The sequence below is a fragment of the Ahaetulla prasina genome, chromosome 10 (assembly GCF_028640845.1).
Source record: "Ahaetulla prasina isolate Xishuangbanna chromosome 10, ASM2864084v1, whole genome shotgun sequence".
Classification (NCBI taxonomy): domain Eukaryota; kingdom Metazoa; phylum Chordata; class Lepidosauria; order Squamata; family Colubridae; genus Ahaetulla; species Ahaetulla prasina.
In genome coordinates, this window is record NC_080548.1 from 10856220 (window position 1) to 10874744 (window position 18525).

Sequence of the window (18525 nt, forward strand, 5' to 3'; positions counted from 1 at the left end):
TTATTCGGTTTTAATTTTATTTAGTGGGTTTTATTGTTTTAAATACATTTTAACTTGGGGCCATATCTAATAAGTTTTTTAATTACTGTTTTATTTTGTATTTATTCACTGTTGTTTTATCTGGCTGTGAACCGCCCTGAGTCCTTTGGGAGAAGCGCGGTATAAAAATTTAATTAATTAATTAAATAATTAAATAAATAAATAAATAAATAAATAAATTCTGTTTTTAAAAGTCAAAAGCTTAACAAAAACTTTTTTTTTTTAAAAAAGTGAGCTTTGCTTCCAGTTTATATTCTAGTGACTTGCCCTGTCAATACTGGGGTGACAATGAGTGGAGATTAATTCCAAGATTAATATCAGACCCTCAAGCAGTAAACAATACCCCAAATCAAGGAACTGCCAAGTTGACAGTAAACAGCCAAACCAAAGAATCTCTAAGATCACCCCCACAAACACTGATGGGGAAAGCCATTAGAATATAAAGTGAGAGAGCAAACCCCATTCCTTACTAGCACTGATGATGTTACCTAGTTGAGTAATGAGACGTCTGCAAGAAAGCAGCCAAGCTCCAATAGCATTAAGGACCCTCTCACACCTCACCGTGGAGCTTTTCAGGGGCTTCGGATGCTCACCAGGATTTCCCTGCCTGTCCCAGTTTGCCCACTGACCAGGGGTGAAATGCTCCTGGTTCAGACCGGATCGGCCGATCCAGTAGCAATGGCGGCGGGTGGTTCGGAGAACCGGTAGCAAAAATCCCTGCCCACCCCCACCCATGCCCAGCTGAGCCACGCGATTGTCAGAGGCTTTTTTTTTTTACTTTTAAAAGCATTTTTTACAACCTCTTGGCTGAAGAGGTTGTAAAAAAATCCTTTTAAAGGGTTAAAACAAGGCTCTGATGATCCCAGCTGAGATGCCTGATTGTCAGAGCCTTTTTTTTTAACTTTTAAAAGCATTTTTTAAACGATAAGAAAGCTGAAGCCTGCTAGGCAAAAAATGGGGGGTGTAGGCAAAAAATGAGGGGTGGAGGGTCATTTGAGAGAGGGAGGGAGGGAGGGAGGAAAGGAAGGAAGGAAGGAAGGAAGGAAGGAAGGAAGGAAGGAAGGAAGGAGAAGGAGAGGGAGAGGAAGGGAGGGAGGGAGGAAAAAGGACAGGGAGAGGAAGGACTATAAATCTGGCACTAGACGTAGCTTCAGAGGATAATCCAGGGCTGGAAGGAACCTGGAGATCATCTAGTCCAACCCTGCTCCAGCAGGACATTGTTAGTGAGTTTCTGCCTTTTGATCCCCCAGTCACATAGCCATGCCCACCCAGTCACATGACCCCCCCACCAAGCCACACCCACAGAACCGGTAGGAAAGAAATTTAGATTTCACCACTGCCACTGACAGACAGCAAGAGTGGAAATAAATTCAGTTCCTGGCACGTTATAAATAAATCTCATACCCAGGAGAGCCTCTCTCCATCCATTCTTAAAGCATCTTGAGCTGGATGCAGTAAATCTGGATTTTGATTGCTGGCAGGAGAACAGAGGGGCTCTTCATCCGAGTCTGTCCATTCTAGTTCTTCCGGCCATCCGTTGCTCTGCGCTCTCTCTGTGTTGCTGCATGGTGCTTCACATGCAGAAAAAGCTGTCTTCTCTCTAAAACCCATTTGCAAGCCCCAAGAAGCAGTGGCACAGCACTTCCCTCCCCTCAAAAGGAGCAAATTTCCTCAATCATTTTGCCAAAGTTGCATTTGAACAAGGGTGTGTGTGTGTGTGTGTGTGTGTTTTCTGAGGTTTTTGCGGGTGTTTGTATGTAGGTCTTTGGTTATTCAGGTTTTCTCCCACGTAAAATTGGAAGTGTCTTGGCGACGTTTCGACGAAGTCTCATTCGTCATCTTCAGGCTGGTGTTTTCAGCTTCATGCTTCCAAGATCCAACAAAGATAGGATTAGCCTATCTACACGTCTGAAGCTTCTAGGAGCAACGCACGAAGCTGAAGCCTGAAGATGACGAATGAGACTTCGTCGAAACGTCGCCAAGACACTTCCAATTTTACACGGGAGAAAACCCGAACAACCAAAGACCTATATACAAACACCCGTGAAAACCTCAGAAAACATATATATATATATATATATATGTACACACACACACACACACACACATACACACACACACACACACACACACTATATGCATACATTCAATATACACAATGGTTGTGTTGACACAAGAGGCTTGCTTTGTGGCATAATATGTTGAATGGGCCCAGGTGTTTATGGCTAGTTGATCATTCAAAGCAAAGCCAATTCCAATCAAATTTGATTCAGAATACGGCTAGTCCTTATTTAGTGATTACAACTGGGACTGGCAACTTGGTTATTATGTGAAACAGTCCCAAGGTGAAACCACAACTGTGCTTATGATCTTCCTTTGCTTTCTGTACCTGCAAAAGTGAGGATGGATTGCAACATTACTTTTTCATCACTGTCATAACTGCAAGCAGTTGCGAAATAAGGCAGTCACTAAATGAGGAGTGCCTACTGTGAAGGAATATAGCTCTGAGATGAATGGGTGGGTAGGTAAGTGGGAGGAAGGAAGGAAGGAAGGAAGGAATCACAAATCACAAATCACTAATTTATATATGTGGGTGAAAATGTAAAAATAACTGCTATAAATTAAATAAAATTTAATCCCCTGTAAACAAGACAATTGTTTCTTGCATAGGCTGATGTCTCACTGTTCTTAATTCTAGATTGGAAATTTCAAGATTTTGCATGTCTGAAGCTTCTGGGACCAAAATTCCTTTAAAAAGCAGGCAGAGCCTCCCCGTTTACAATTCAGAGCCTAACATCTGTAAAGCAGGACCTGGCCCTGCATCTGAAACAAACAAGCATTTTCTCCCAAATGGAGGATGAACTAATGGCAATCTTTGTTGGGAGTTTAATGAGCATCTGGAGCCAGTAGCAAAATTAGGCATCTGGGTTGTTTTTAAACCCCCAAGAAATAACTTCATTGCTGAAAACAGCAATAGCCAACGGATCGCTTCCAACTTTCCCAATGGGCCTTTCATGGTACCAGAGAGAAATTCAGTTACCTTCCCTGTTAATAATTGACTTTGATCCTCTGGTTTCAAATGGCTTTCCAAATATCCATTGCCCTGAGCATCCCTGAGTTGTGTCTGCACCGAGTGGGAGGGTAGCTCAGGGTACATCTATGGCTTTGTGTTAATATAGCTTCGTGTCACATAAGCAGCGTATTAAATATTGGTTGAGACTGCAGAACACAGTTAAACCGGATTAATGAATTCATCCATGCTCTGTGTTTGCACAATTTGGGGAGATACAACTCATCCCAATGAAGAAGGCAATGGCTTCTCCTATAGAGTTATCTCCATCTGCTTTGGGGGTGGTGTAGTTTTCTCAGTGGTGAGATCCAATTTTTTTTACTACCGGTTCTGTGGCCGTGGCTTGGTGGGCGTGGTGGGCGTGGTAGGGGAAGGATATTACAAAATCCCATTCCCTCCCCACTCCTGGGGGAAGGATACTGCAAAATCCCCATTCCCATCCCACTCGGGCCAGCCAGAGGTGGCATTTGCCGGTTCTCCGAACTACTCAAAATTTCTGCTACCGGTTCTCCAGAACCTGTCAGAAGCTGCTGGATTTCACCCCTGAGTTTTCTCCTTGGTGGTTCCTTGATTAGAGAATTCTTTTTTGCCTAGTAGTTTTTTTGTTTTTTGTTTTTATTCAAAAAGTTTTACAAAAATTTTTTTTCCCCCTCCTCCTCCTTCGCAACCCCTCCCCCGACTTCCCGGAACGAGCACAAGGTATAGTTAAAATAAAACAAACATATGCTAAAAATTTTCATCCCAACTTAATTGTATCCCTACAATCATCAATTCCTAACTTCCCCCAAAAGCAATCAAAAATAATACATCATAATCATTCAAAAACAGTCTGATAACTCTTAGTCTGATATCTACGTTGAATATAGTCAATCCATTTTTTCCATTCCTTTAAGTATCTTTCTTGCGTATTGTCTTTCAAAAAGGCTGATATCTTCGCCATCTCAGCCAAATTGGCAACTTTCAATATCCATTCTTCTATTGTTGGTACTTCTTTTTTCTTCCAATATTGTCCTATTAGTAATCTTGCTGCAGTTATTAGATTTAAAATCAATTTAGTCTCAATTACTGTACAATCCGTAATAATTCCCAACAAGAAAAATTGCGGCAGGAACTTTATCTTCTTTTTCAGAACATTTTGTAAAATCCACCAAATTTTTATCCAAAAGGCCTTTATGTCCTTACAAGTCCACCAAATGTGAAAATATGTAGCGTCATCACAATTACATCTCCAACATTTTGCTTGCATTTCTGGATACATACACGATAATTTTTTAGGATCTAGATGCCATCTATAAAACATTTTATAAAAATTTTCCCTCAGATTCTGTGCCTGCGCCTAGTAGTTTGTCTGGTGCCCATCCCTCCTTATCGTAAGGTGGACTCCTGGAGAGAATATGTTGCAGTCTTTTTGTTTCCTTCCTAGGTTATTTGTGTCCCTTTTGAATAGTGTACAGGTAGTCCTCAACTTATGAACACAATCGTACCCAAAATTTGTTGTTCAGCAAGATATTGTTCAGCAAGCTATTTACGGGACTGCCTACTGCTCCCGAATACCTCCCACCGACCCGTGCGCTCTCACAGAGAGGGACTCCTCAGGGTGCCGTCGGCGCGACAGTGTCGTCTGGCAATGCCCAGGGGAAGGGCCTTCTCTGTGGGGGCTCCCGCCCTCTGGAATGAACTCCCCCCGGGACTCCGTCAACTTCCGGACCTCCGAACCTTCCGGCGCGAGCTTAAAACGCATTTATTCATCTGCGCAGGACTGGGTTAGTTTTTTTAATTTATGGGTTTTAATTGGGGGTTTTAAACGGGGTTTTAAATTGTATCTAAATTTTTAGGCCGTTATTGAATCAGTTTTTTATATAGTTTTTAATTTTTATTCTATGTATTGTGTTTTTTATTGGCTGTGAACCGCCCTGAGTCCTTCGGGAGAAGGGCGGTATACAAATATAATAAATAAATAAATAAATAAATAAAATAGTTGTTGAGTTTTGCCCCATTTTATGACCTTTCCTGCCATAGTTGTTAAGTTAATCACTGCAGTTGTTAGTTTATTTATCATATCTTGTTAAGTGAACCTGGCTTCCCCATTGACTTTGCTTATCAGAAGGTCGCAAAAGGAGATCACATGATCCCAAGACATTGCAATCATAAATAAACACGTCATGAATACATGCTAGTTATGAAGTGTCTGAATTTTTATCACATGGCCATGGGGCTGCTGCAACGGTTGTAAGTGTGAAAACTCACCTTTTTCGGTGCCGTTGTAAATTTGAATGGTCACTAAGTGAACAGTTGCAAATCAAGGACCACCGGTATAAATGTGGTTTGTATATCTAGGATTCCTCTGATCAAGAATCATAAGGAAGAAATTATACCACACCAAAACTCAGTGGCGGGATTCAAATAATTTAACAACCGGTTTTCTGTCCTAATGACCAGCTGGGTAGGCGTGGCTCGGTAGTCATGTGACCATGTGGGCATGGCCAACTCAATGTCACTCATGTCGATGGGTGCTTCGTCTTAGCTGTTACAATGTAATAAGGATTAACCAGGGAGGCAGTTTCTATAAGCAGAGCAATAAAGATTAGGCTAGAAACACCACCAGAATGTTTCCTTCCTGCCTTCCTTACAGGATTAGCCCTGTAAAGTGGGGGGAAAAAACAAAATAAGATTTCTTCCAACAATTGGATCTCCGAACTGCTTAGAAAGTTAACAACCGGTTCTTCCGACTAGGTGCGAACTGGCTGAATCCCACCACTGGGGAAACTGCAGTCAATAAACAGGGGAAAAAACCCACACCCACCAGCACTGATGATGTTGCCTAGCCTACACTTTCAGCGTCCTCAGTACCTATAGATTTGGTCCAATCTACAGCAAGAAAGGAGTTCCTATGGTGGGACCCTGAGCTAAAAGTTCCAAAAGGCTCCGTTTATTGCATTTTGCAAGTAATGAATTTACACCATCTAAATCAGTGTTTCTCAGCCTTTTACCCACTTAAAATGGGAGAACTTTAACTGCTGCATGCTGCCTGGGGAATTCTGGGAGTTAAAATCCATCCATCTTAAATAATAATAATAATAATAATAATAATAATAATAATAATAATAATAATAATAATAATATTTAATATATATATACCGCCCTTCTCCCGAAGGACTCAGGGCGGTGAACAACCAAATAAAATACAAACACAGACAGATACAATATTAAAAACAACCCTTAAAAAACTTATTCAATTTGTCGAAAAAATTTAAAATACAAATTGCACCCATAAAATTACAGAAATTTAAAACCCAATTAAATTAAATTAAAATTTTAAAATCAAGCCAGTCCAGCCATACGAAATAAATAAGTTTTAAGTTCGCGGCGAAAGGTCCTAAGGTCAGGCAATTGTCGGAGTACAGGGGGAAGCTCGTTCCACAGGGTAGGAGCCCCACAGAGAAGGCCCTCCCTCTGGGGGCCGTCAGTCGACATTGTTTGGCTGATGGCACCCTAAGGAGTCCCTTTCTATGGGAACACACTGGTCGCTGGGAGATAGAAGACAGCAGTAGACGGTCTCGTAAGTAATCCGGTCCTAAGCCATGGAGCGCTTTGAAGGTGGTAACCAATACCTTGAAGCGCACCCGGAAGACAACAGGTAGCCAGTGCAGTCTGCGCAGGATCGGTGTTACATGGGAGCTCCGACCCGCTCCCTCAATAACCCGCGCAGCCGCATTCTGGACTAGCTGGAGTCTCCGAGTGCTCTTCAAGGGGAGCCCCATGTAGAGAGCATTGCAATAGTCCAAGCGAGAAGTAACGAGAGCATGAGTGACCGTGCATAAGGCATCCCGGTCCAGGAAGGGACGCAACTGGCGGATCAGGCGAACCTGATAAAAAGCTCTCCTGGAGACGGTCGTCAAGTGTTCTTCAAAAGACAACCGCCCATCCAGGAGCACGCCCAAGTTGCGCACCTTCTCCAAATGTGGCAGAGATTGAGAAACATTGATCTAAAACAACTTTTCCCAAGCTTTGAATGGGAAGTTGGGGACTGTAGGACGTCCCCCAAAATGGGAAGTTGGGGACTGTAGGACGTCCCCCAAAATGGGAAGTTGGGGACTGTAGGACGTCCCCCAAAATAACAAGTGGACCAGGATAAGGACTAAATTTAATTACATTTACCTTGCTTGTACATTGATTTAAATTAAACTGAATTAAATTTCAAAGCCAGTAATGTGATTACTCTTCAAATATGTATCATTTCCTCCTTCTGTCAGAAAAGGCTACCTTGTAGGGTCCTTGTTGACCAGTTTAGTCATAGGGTTGTAGTTCTTGTAGAGCAGGGTTGTCCGACCTTGGCATCTTTAAGATGTGTGGAATTCAACTCCCAGAATTCCCTCAGCTAGAATTCTCCCACAGGTCTTAAAGTACCAAAAGCTGGGCACTTTTGTAGAGGGACTGTTAATCAGGAATCTAATAATTGGCCCTATAACCGGTCTAAGGATTTAGATTCCTATGTTGAAATGACAGAAATAGCACAGGCCTCTCATCTTGTAAAGACCTCATGAAATCCTTGATAAAGAAACCACAGCCAGGCATGCGTCAATCACCACAGGAGGTGTGAACAAGTATTTTTGTAACTTCTTACCTTAACGGCTATGATCTATGTTTTCTGCTTATGTAACTGAATTAAAAAAAAACAACCTACATATACTTGCTCTGAAATGCATGCAGGTTTCTTCCAGTCTTATGAGAGAACCCAGCTTCGTTCATTCCTGAATAAACGTGTTCAAAGGTACTTAGAAAATCTGGACTCCACCTCTTTTTCTTTTCTTTTAATACAAACATTTCATCATTCATTAAACAGTGTGTCGTCTGAGTACAATTTTTTTGTGTCATAACAGTTAAAGCATACCACCATATTCATTATTTATATCTACTCTTATTTTAATACTAATACATAATACTTAACATATCTATTATTGTAACATTTCTCTTCTTAATTTAACTTTATTGTACATTGCTTTCTTATTTATCCTCTAACCATTGATAAAATAAATCCCATATATTATAGTAGTCCGATTCTTCCTTTCCTTTAATTGCATGTATTAATCGATTCATTTCTGCACATTCTAATATTTTCATCTGTAGGAATCTCTTCCCCTTTCCAATTTGGTGCAAATACATTTCTAGCTGCAATTATTACATGAATAGTCAAATATACATTTTTTTTACTATACTTTTCTGGTATAATCCCCAACAGGAATAGCTCAGGTTTTAATGGACTCCACCTCTTTGCCAAGCCAAACTTGGTTTCCTGCTTAACAGGATAAATGAAGGAAGGAAGGATATGTAGGAAACGTGATCTTTTGAAGGAAAGGCAGGTGAGAAATATGACAAACCTAGTTTGATAAGTCTTTGTCTCTGAATCAGAATTCTCCCCAGAAAAAAATGGGCAAAGCTTTGATTGTATTGTTGTGACTACTATTTTGACTTTTTCGACCACACCCTGTAGACATCTCTGCTCCCACCAAGAATCAAGTCCAGTAGTGGGTTTCAAAATTTTTTACTACCGTTTCTGTGGGTGTGGCTTGGTGGGCGTGGCTTGACGGCCATGGCAGGGGAAGGATACTGTAAAATCTCCATTCCCTCCCCAATACCTCCAACGTTGCACCAACTCCCTGACCTCTGGGCCTTCCGGCGTGAGCTGAAGACTCTTTTATTTCACCGGGCAGGACTGGCCTAATAGTTTTTTAACAGCTTTAATTAGTTTTTAATGGGGTTTTAGTAGATTTTTAGCATTTCGGCCAATTTAAATTAGTTTTTTAAAATTGTTCTTAATTTTTGTATTACTTTTTACTTGGCTGTAAACCGCCCTGAGTCCTTCGGGAGAAGGGCGGTATAAAAATGGAAATAATAAATAAATAAATAAATAAATAAGGTTAGAAATCCTCATTTCCTCCCAATCAACTGGGACTTAGGAGGCAGAGAATAGATGGGGGCGGGGCCAGTTAGAATTTTAATACCGTTTCTCCGAACTACTCAAAATTTCTGTTACCGGTTCTCCAGAACTGGTCAGAACCTGCTGAAACCCACCTCTGATCAAGTCTCTCTCTTAAGAAAAGTCAGCAAAGCAATGAGCTGACAACCAGAAGGGGCTGCCACAAAGAAAGGGTAGATGGGTCAACTTATTTTCCAAAGCACCAGAAGGCAAGGCAAGAAGCAATGGATGGAAACTACTCCAGGAGAGAAGAAACAAGGAATTAAGGACAAACTTCCTAACAGTGAGAGCAATTAACCGATGGAACAGCTTCGCCTTCTGAAGTTATAGGTGCTGCATCACCGGAGGTTTTTAAGAAGAGACTGGACAGTCACTTGTCTGAAACACCTGCCTGAGCAGGGGGCTGGAGTAGAAGACCTCCAAGGTCCCTTCCAGCTGTATTCTGGTGTAATTGAAGAATGTACCTGGGCTGTCTACCCTGCCGTGTGTCCCCACTAGAATCCTATCTTTAAAAAGTGCTTTTCTGTTTATAATTTCCCTCTGCTGAGCCAAAAAAGCCCTCCCTCCCCATCATCGGCTACAATAACAGAAGCTGAAGTCCTCCAGGTTTCTTGTGGTGAGGGCTTGAATGTTGAACGGAGCCCGGAAGGAGGCCAGGGTGATTTACGAGGCCGCAACAAGCCACTACACCAGAGGATCGGGGAGCCCTGCTTTCCAGCCGAAGTTCGCCCAGGGATGCGCCTGTGAACTGGGAGAATTCACAAGCTGCTTGTTTGCACAGATGGCAAGGAGCCCCTGGGGGAGAAAAAACACACACACCGCTTCCTCCTTTGCACGCAAAGAGAGGTAAAGGTCTAACCAGGAAAAAGAGGAGAAGAAATACCTTAGCAAAATTTTGGGATTTTGCTGCAAAGTCAGGACTCTGAGAAGCAGGTCACAGGGGAGGATGGGGCAACGGGAGGGGCCGTGTTCTCCTGCACCATCCAAGATGCCAAGAGCTAAAGCATGTGCTGTGCTGTGCTGTGCTGTACTAGTCTTTGACTTATGACCAGGGATGGGCTGCAAAAATTCTAGCAAGGGGCTCTCTGCCCGGTTGCTGGGTGGGTGTACCCATGGTGGGAGTGGCCTAGTCCCTCCCCAGGCTCTGGAGGCTTTCCTCGAGCCTCCAGGAGTGGGAAAACAGCCTCCCCAGGCTCCAGAGGCCCTCTGGAGCAGAGGTCTCCAACCTTGGTCCCTTTAAGACTTGTGGACTTCAACTTCCAGAGTCCCTCAGCCAGCAAAGCTGGCTGAGGAACTCTGGGAGTTGAAGTCCACAAGTCTTAAAGGGACCAAGGTTGGAGACCCCTGCTCTGGAGGCCAGAAACAGTCCCATTTCTGGCCTTCCCGAACTTCTGGTAGGCCCGTTTTTTGCCCTCCCCAAGCCTCCGTGTGCACCTGGCACTTACCTGCATCCAAAACAGGCTGTTTGGGGACTCCTGGGAGGGGCGAGGCGGGGTGGGCAGGGCAGGGCCAGCCAGGAATAGGATTTGGAGGTTCTCCGAAATGCACAGAATCTTAGCTAGAAGTTTTCCCGAACCCCTGTGAACCCCCAGCAGCCCACCCCTGCTTACGACCACAACTGAGACTAAAATTCACATCATTAAGCAAGTCGGCTGTTAAGTGAAGCATACCCGATTTTATGACCTTTTGGCAAGTGAATCATTTCAGTTGTTAAGTGAATCATGTGATCCTTAAGTGAATCTGGCTTCCCCGATTGATTCTGCTTGTTGAAAGCCAGCTGGGAAGGTCACAAAAGGTAATCACATGACCCCGGGACACTGCAACCGTCATGACCTCATGCCAGTTACCAAGCGCCTGAATTTTGATCACGTGACCTTGGGGATGCTGCGATGGTTGTTAAGTGTGAAAAATGATCGTGTCCCTTTTTATCTGTGCCACTGTAGTTTTGATCTGTCACTAAACGAATGGCTATGACTCAAAAACTACCAGTGTTGAACTTCTGATCATTAAAGGGTGCACAGTCTCCGAGGGTCTCAATGTTTAGAAGCCCCCTTGTGAAAGCTGCGTTGGGCCAATCAGGGTGGGTGTTGTGACCCAGGTTCCTGGACCCGGACTCCTGGACTCGGATGATTCAGAAAGTGAGGGAGAAGACCTGGCCAGCCCTGCTTCTCTTGAGCCCTTTCCCTCCCTGGCACCCACTCAAAGGGAGGAGGAGGGGCCGGCAAGGCCTGATTCTCTGGAGCCTTCTTCTGATTTGGCAACGCCCCAAGAACAGTTTTGGAGTGATGCAAGATTACGTAGACGTGATCGGCGTGCGCAGCAGCGGAAGAGTTGGGACAAAGCCAAGTCATAATTGTCATGCAGTGACATCTGCAGAGACTATAAATAGGAGGCGGGACTTCCTGGTTTTTTGTCTTGGACAAAGCAATGAATTGGCGCGAGCTAACTGTCTCAATGGAGGGAAGAATATATTCGTGAGTAATTCTGGCCTTATCTATAATTTCCTCGTTATCTCCAGAAACTTGGCAGGCCCGTGGGTAGACGTGGCCAGGACATGTATCTATGTAAATAAAAGGAGAAAAAAAGGCCTCTGACTGACTCTTTGCTGGGAGTATTAGGGGGAGGGAAACAGAACAGTGGGAAGCTTTGACTCCAGCAGAGAATATTCCCTGGATGAATTGATTGTTGGATACCAGACGGGTGGCAAATACATTTCTAAGACGGGACAGCACAGCACAGGATAAAATAATCTTCCCTGAATTTGAAAAGGGAGTACAAGGATTTGGAAGAAGCTGTTGTGCCTCGTCCTCCCTCCTCTCCTCAGCCAGGCCCCTCCCGTCTCCTCCAGGGCCTGCTATCAGACTCCGAGTCTGATAATGAAGATGAACAGCCTGTCATGCCTCCAGCCCCCGGCCCTGGCCCCATGCCCAGACAGGATGTCAGGAATGAACAAACAAACCTCACTCATACGGCGTGTGTTCCTTTGGCTCAGCCATCAGAGGAAGTCAGCCACAGATTGGAATTACTCGGGCCCACTCCTTCTGACCCCTCCCTTTCTCAAACAGCAGAAAACAATTCAAAGTGGGACGATCCTCGCTTCCGGAGATCTGAGAGGCGACGCCAGCAGAAGGAAGGGAGGGGCAGGCCTGGATAAATGCTGAGTCATGGAGCCACACCCCACAGCCTATATAAAGGACCTGCTTTTGGCATTCCAACCTTGAGTCAAGCAAAGTCTCATCTAGTTTGAAGTCACAACTTGGACTCCTGCCTGCCCTGAGAAACCTGGAAGGAATTTGGCAAAGCTGCAGAGGCTTTGTTGCCACGCTTGATACGGACTTCCTAGACCTGGTCATTGGAGGGGGAGGGGGACACGACAGAAGCATTCCAGGATCCTAAAGGTTTACCCACTTGGAAATATATATTGACCTAGGCAGGAAAAGATCAAACCCCCCCATTTTTTTCTGACTCCAATCATCATGATGGTTTCGCTTTCTCCAAGCCGATGGGAACATTTTTTTTCCCCCCAAGGCATCCTTCTGCTGTTGCCCTGCTCCCCTGGCCCTTTGTATCAAAGCTTGCCCTAGCATCAATGCACACGAAAAAAATGAGCGGCATGCAATCGCTTTTTCAACCTTGATGCTAATTAACTCCAGCTTTGGAGGAGCTCAGAATCCAGGCGCAGCAGCTCTGAACCAAAAGCCTCCTTTGGATTCCCAAGTATATACTGTATATATTTTTAAAAGACTAATAAATAAAGGCAGTGAATAGATTGTCTCTGTGTAAGCCATATTTCATGCAGCTGTGCTTCAAAGGGGAGTTTAAAATATACCCAAGGGTTCACATGGGGGGGGGGAGAGTAACCAGCACCCTTAACTGCAACACACACACACACACACTCCAAACATTGCCATGCACCACTATTGTATTACAAACCAGCATTTTTTCCATTTCAGCAGCTTCAAGATGGCTGGACTTCAACTCCCAGAATTCCCCAGGCAGTGTGTTCAGTGGGAGATACTGGGAATTGAAGTCCACCCTTCTTAAAGCTGCTGAGATCGAGAAATCTTGGAGTTTTCATATCCAATGATCTAAGTGCCAAAGCCCACTGTAACTACATCACAAAAAAGGCCTTAAAAGTTGTAAACCTAATCTTGCGTAGCTTCTTCTCCAAAAACACTACACTACTAACTAGAGCTTATAAAACATTTGCTAGACCAATTCTTGAATACAGCTCGACTGTTTGGAACCCATACCACATTTCTGACATCAATACAATTGAACGTGTCCAGAAATATTTTACAAGAAGAGTTCTCCACTCCTCCGAATACAACAAAATACCTTATGCCACCAGACTTGAAATCCTGGGTTTAGAAAACTTAGAACTCCGCCACCTTCGACATGACCTGAGTTTAACTCATAGAATCATCTATTACAATGTCCTTCCTGTCAAAGACTACTTCAGCTTCAATTGCAACCATACATAAGCACACAATAGATTTAAGCTTAATGTTAACTGCTCCAATCTTGATTGCCGAAAATATGACTTCAGTAACAGAGTTGTTAATGCTTGGAATACACTACCTGACTCTGTGGTCTCTTCCCAAAATCCCCAAAGCTTCAACCAAAAACTAGCTACCATTGACCTCACCCCATTCCTAAGAGGACCATAAGGGGCGTGCATAAGAGCACAATCGTGCCTACCGTTCCTGTCCTATTGTTTCCTTTCGTTATATCCAATTAATACAGTTATTACATACTCATACTCATATATATGCTTATATATTGTATAATTATTTCATGCTTATGCTTATATATACTGTGTGACAAAATAAATAAATAAATAAATACTATTATAGAGCAGGGGTCTCCAACCTTGGCAACTTTAAGACTTGTGGACTTCAACTCCCAGAATTCTGGCAGTTGAAGTCCACAAGTCTTAAAGTTGCCAAGGTTGGAGACCCGTGTTATGGAGTGCTGTATAACTAGACCTGTAAAACAGGGGTCCCCAACCTTGGTCCCTTTAAGACTTGTGGACTTCAACTCCCAGAGTTCATTCTGGACTCTGGGAATTGAAGTCCACAAGTCTTAAAAGGACCAAAGTTGGAGACCCCTGCTGTAAAAGGCACTTACTGCACTGATAGTGCAAAAAAAGATTTAATTATTCTTTAATTTGTTCCTTTCCTGCTGTGGTCAGAAGGACCATCATCCAAATGTAATTTAGCATAAAGGAGAGGGTAACAAAAAAAAGTAAAGCTTTGATCACATGGTTGTGGCTATCGTTGTGATATTTCTGATACATGATACAGAGATTTCCATCAAGCTGATGGAAGGGTAAATAAAAGGGACTTTCAAAACCTGATCAACCACACATTACAACCAGGAGTTGACTGATAGATCCAAGCAGAACGAGGAGCTTCTTCTGCTCTTTCAATGAGAGAAGATACATGACCCCTTAACAAGGGCCCTGTCGTGTCCCACTCCTCCGCTGACGGCCGGGTCAGGGAAATCCGAATCAGGTGTGCCTCTGCAGCTCTGCCAAAGTCCTAGCAAAGTTCTCAAGGCAGGCAGGAGACCAGAAAGTGACTTCAGCAAGATATGTTCGACTTTGCCTGACTCAGAGACTGCCAGAAAGCATATCCTTTATATAGGCCATGGGGTGTGGCTCCATGACTCAGCACTTAACCAGGCCTGCCCCTCCCTTCCTTCTGTCGCCGCCACCTATCAATTCTTCTGAAGCGAGGGTCACTCCAGTCTGCAGCTGTTGGCAATTGACCTTCCTCAGGCTCACATGCTGTGGGGGAGGGGGAGGGGTCTAGTTGCTCCGTTTGCCTGGGCATGGAGCCAGAGCTGGGGGCTGGAGGTACTTCTTCCTCCTCAGCCTGTCTGGGCATGGAGCCAGGGCTGGGGCCGGGAGGCATACTAGGACATTCCTCAGCGTTCGGAAGCAGATAAGAAGGCTCCGGCTGCGGTGAAAGCGGACGAGACACAACAGGCCCTCCACTGGAAAATCATAATCTGTATTCATAGAAAATAATATTTGTAACTCAGAGTTGTCCTTGGTGCTCTCTGAGGTCCTTGGTGCTCTCTGAGAATAGTTTACTTGCAGACATTTCATCACCCAACTAGGTAACATCATCAAGGTCAGATGCTACATATTTGGGTAATGAAGCATCTGCAAGAAAGCGACCAAGTTCAGAAAGCACCAAGGACCCCCACAATCCATATCCGTGCACTGACTTGTCTTACGTTCATCACTTTAAGGTCTTACTTAATAGACTGTATTATTCTATCACTGTATTATTCTCCTTTCCCGTGTTTTGCTGTCACTGTATAATCTTTAATTCTTGTCAATAATTATCACAGAATGGTTTTAATGAAACGATTGTCTTATTTATTATTTTTCCTAGATTGCCACCCAGAGTCACTTTCTATGAGACGGGCAGCTCTATAAATCTAATAAAAATAAATAGTAGCTCATTCTCAAAACACGTTAGGAACCAGGTTCTGGCTTCAGTTCCTACCAAAGATCTTTGCCAATTGGGCTGCTGCATCTTGTTTTAGTTTGTGGTTTAGAATGAAAATAATCCCCAATAATTCTTAACATTCTAGAACAGGGGTCTCCAATCTTGGCCCCTTTAAGACTTATGGACTTCAACTCCTAGAGTCCCTCAACCAGCAAAGTTGGCTGGGGAACTCTGGGAATTGAAGTCCACCAGTCTTAAAGGGACCAAGGTTGGAGACCCCTGTTCTAGAACACCGCCTGATATGAAGCAACCAATGCAAACCAACAATTTACTGAGGAAAACTCTCATCCTTCAAGCCTCTTGGGGAGAATTTGCTTTGGGCCAGAAATTCTACTTCCAAAATCCATCCAGTGGCATGTTTTATCTGCTGTTGCTCGGCTTGGCTTGCCAGGACCAGGACTTAGCCACTGTGGCTTCAAGACCAAAGCCCTCCCTGATTTCATTCGTGCCCTCAAAAATGCAAAGTGAGAAAGGAGTCAATGGAGCCCCCATCCATGTTCCCCAAAATGGATTGATTTCTGCACAATTGCTGTAATTTTTCCTAAATATGACCATATGCACACCAACCACACAAATTTGTTCTCCTTCACACACAATCACAGATGCAATATGCACACAGCAGTGATGTTCCATCTAAATGTTTCTCAACCTTGGCCACTTTAAGAAGGGTGAATTCCAGCTCCCAGAATCCCTCTTGATGGCTGGGAGATTCTGAAAATTGAAGTCTAGCTATCTTAAAGTTGCCAAGTTTGAGAAATACTGACCTAAAATCTTACTAAATTCATTCCGGAAACTTAACCAAGCAAGTGAAATAATGGGAAACAGCTCTTCAGTTTAGACATGTCACAAGCATGTTATTGGTCTACCAAATTTGGTCCTTCCAAACATACCTTTACCAACTTGGCACATCCAGAAGTGTGGGACTCCAGTTCCCATAATTCCAAGAGAACATAGTCACCATAATTGATGTGGATGAAGATGATGACAAAGGACATTGTGATGTTTCTCAGAAGGTCTCTTTCTTGAGATCATCATCCCTCATAAAACAATACCTATAATAAAAAGAAGAGCTGGTTGTCCTTCTTTATTCCAGGCTGGAGAACCAGCTTGAAGATCCTTGAGATGTCTTCAGTAAGCCATTAATATGACCCCAAGGCCACCATCAACCTTTGCAACTTGATCCCTCCAAGAGATGTTGGGAGCAAATTCCCAGAATTCCTTGGGCCTTGCTTGCTATAAATTCTGGACATTGCAATCACCATATATTTGAGAGCACCAGGTTGGGGGAGGTTATCCCTCTGCAATGAACTTTGAACTTTATCAAAGAATGGTAAGAGGGGAGATTTAAAATGGTGGCTCCCATCAGGCCTGCTGCCCAAGACATGAGACCCACTCATCTCTCTTCTTCAGAATTGCTCGAGTCTTGCATTCGGTTCCTCATTACCTCCTCATCCTTAAGTACGTCCATCCTTCCAAGCCCACATGGCAACGGACTAGATTGCTTGGCTTCAGCCTCCATATCCTGTTTCCATTGGGACAACTTTTCCTCTGCAAGACCTCCAGCTGGCTACATCTGCAAAGGAAGGAACCTTTTCCTAGGACACATCCAACCACTGAAGAATGAGCTGGTACAGATTTGTACAGAGACACACCAGTGAACCATGTGCACACAGCAGCTCTGGAGTAGCACCCTTCCACCAGACAGCATTGCAGTCTCCTCCCTTGGCATTCAGCTGTGAGGAGCCCCACGTGCTCCAGACTGAATTCCTCTCTGCCTTTCTGATGTGGTTTCAGCCCTGACATGCTCCCTTGAGCTCATTTGGAAGAAGGGCCGAGCATGTGTGTGAACGAGAGACAAAAGTTTAGAACTGGTGCTCAAGAGCAACAAAGAAGAGTAACTGAGTGTGTTCCAGACCATCCTCAATGGGTTCCAGCACTCCAAACCACTCAAGGGCAATTTTTCTTGTGGTCTGTTGCAGCATCAAAGGATGGTGACACCAGCCAAGTGCAAAGTCACCACTTTGAAGTGTCTTCATGCTAATGGAAGTGTCATCTGGTTGTCTTGATGGAGTGCTGGTTGCGACAGGTTTGCACTTGGGACAACAGGATCCGGTCTCCTGCTCCATGACGAAGCTTTCTGGATTAATTTCAGAAAGTCACTGTCTGAGTTTATTTTTTTTTATTTTTTTTTAATTTGAATTTATATCCTGCCCTTCTCCGAAGACTCAGGGCAGCTTACATTGTGTTAAGCAATAGTCTCATCCATTTGTATATTATATACAAAGTCAACTTATTGCTCCCAACAATCTGGGTCCTCATTTTACCTACCTTATAAAGGATGGAAGGCTGAGTCAACCTTGGGCCTGGTGGGACTTGAACTTGCAGTAATTGCAAGCAGCTGTGTTAATAACAGACTGCATTAGTCTGTTGAGCCACCAGAGGCTCATCATCATGTTAAGCCACAGCTCACTTAATTTTGATTGGTCAAGAAATCTGACTGGCTAGGTTTATACAACATAAGGTAAAGGTAAAGGTTCCCCTCGCACATACATGCTAGTTGTTGCCGACTCTAGGGGTGGTGCTCATCTCCGTTTCAAAGCCGAAGAGCCAGTGCTGTCCGAAGATGTCTCCGTGGTCATGTGGCCGGCATGACTCAACACCAATGGCGCACGGAACACTGTTACCTTCCCACCAAAGGTGGTCCCTATTTTTTCTACTTGCATTTTTTACTTTCTTGCTTTCGAACTGCTAGGTTGGCAGAAGCTGGGACAAGTAAGGGGAGCTCACCCCATTACGCAGCACTAGGGATTCAAACCGCTGAGCTGCCAACCTTTCGATCGACAAGCTCAACATCCTAGCCCCTGAGCCACCGCGTCCCTCCTATGTTTCCTATGTTATACAACATAGGAAACTAT

General features: G+C 43.9%; 1 protein-coding gene across 1 annotated transcript in view; it reads right to left on the bottom strand.

Annotated features, from left to right (window-relative positions):
• Positions 1 to 16629, bottom strand: part of COL8A2 (collagen type VIII alpha 2 chain) — a 293599-nt gene extending 276970 nt beyond the window's left edge. The window contains exon 1 of the mRNA XM_058196268.1: positions 16501 to 16629. The gene's annotated coding sequence lies outside the window, so the exon portion shown is untranslated. The remainder of the gene's footprint in view (positions 1 to 16500) is intronic.
• Between the last annotated feature and the right edge of the window lie 1896 nt (positions 16630 to 18525).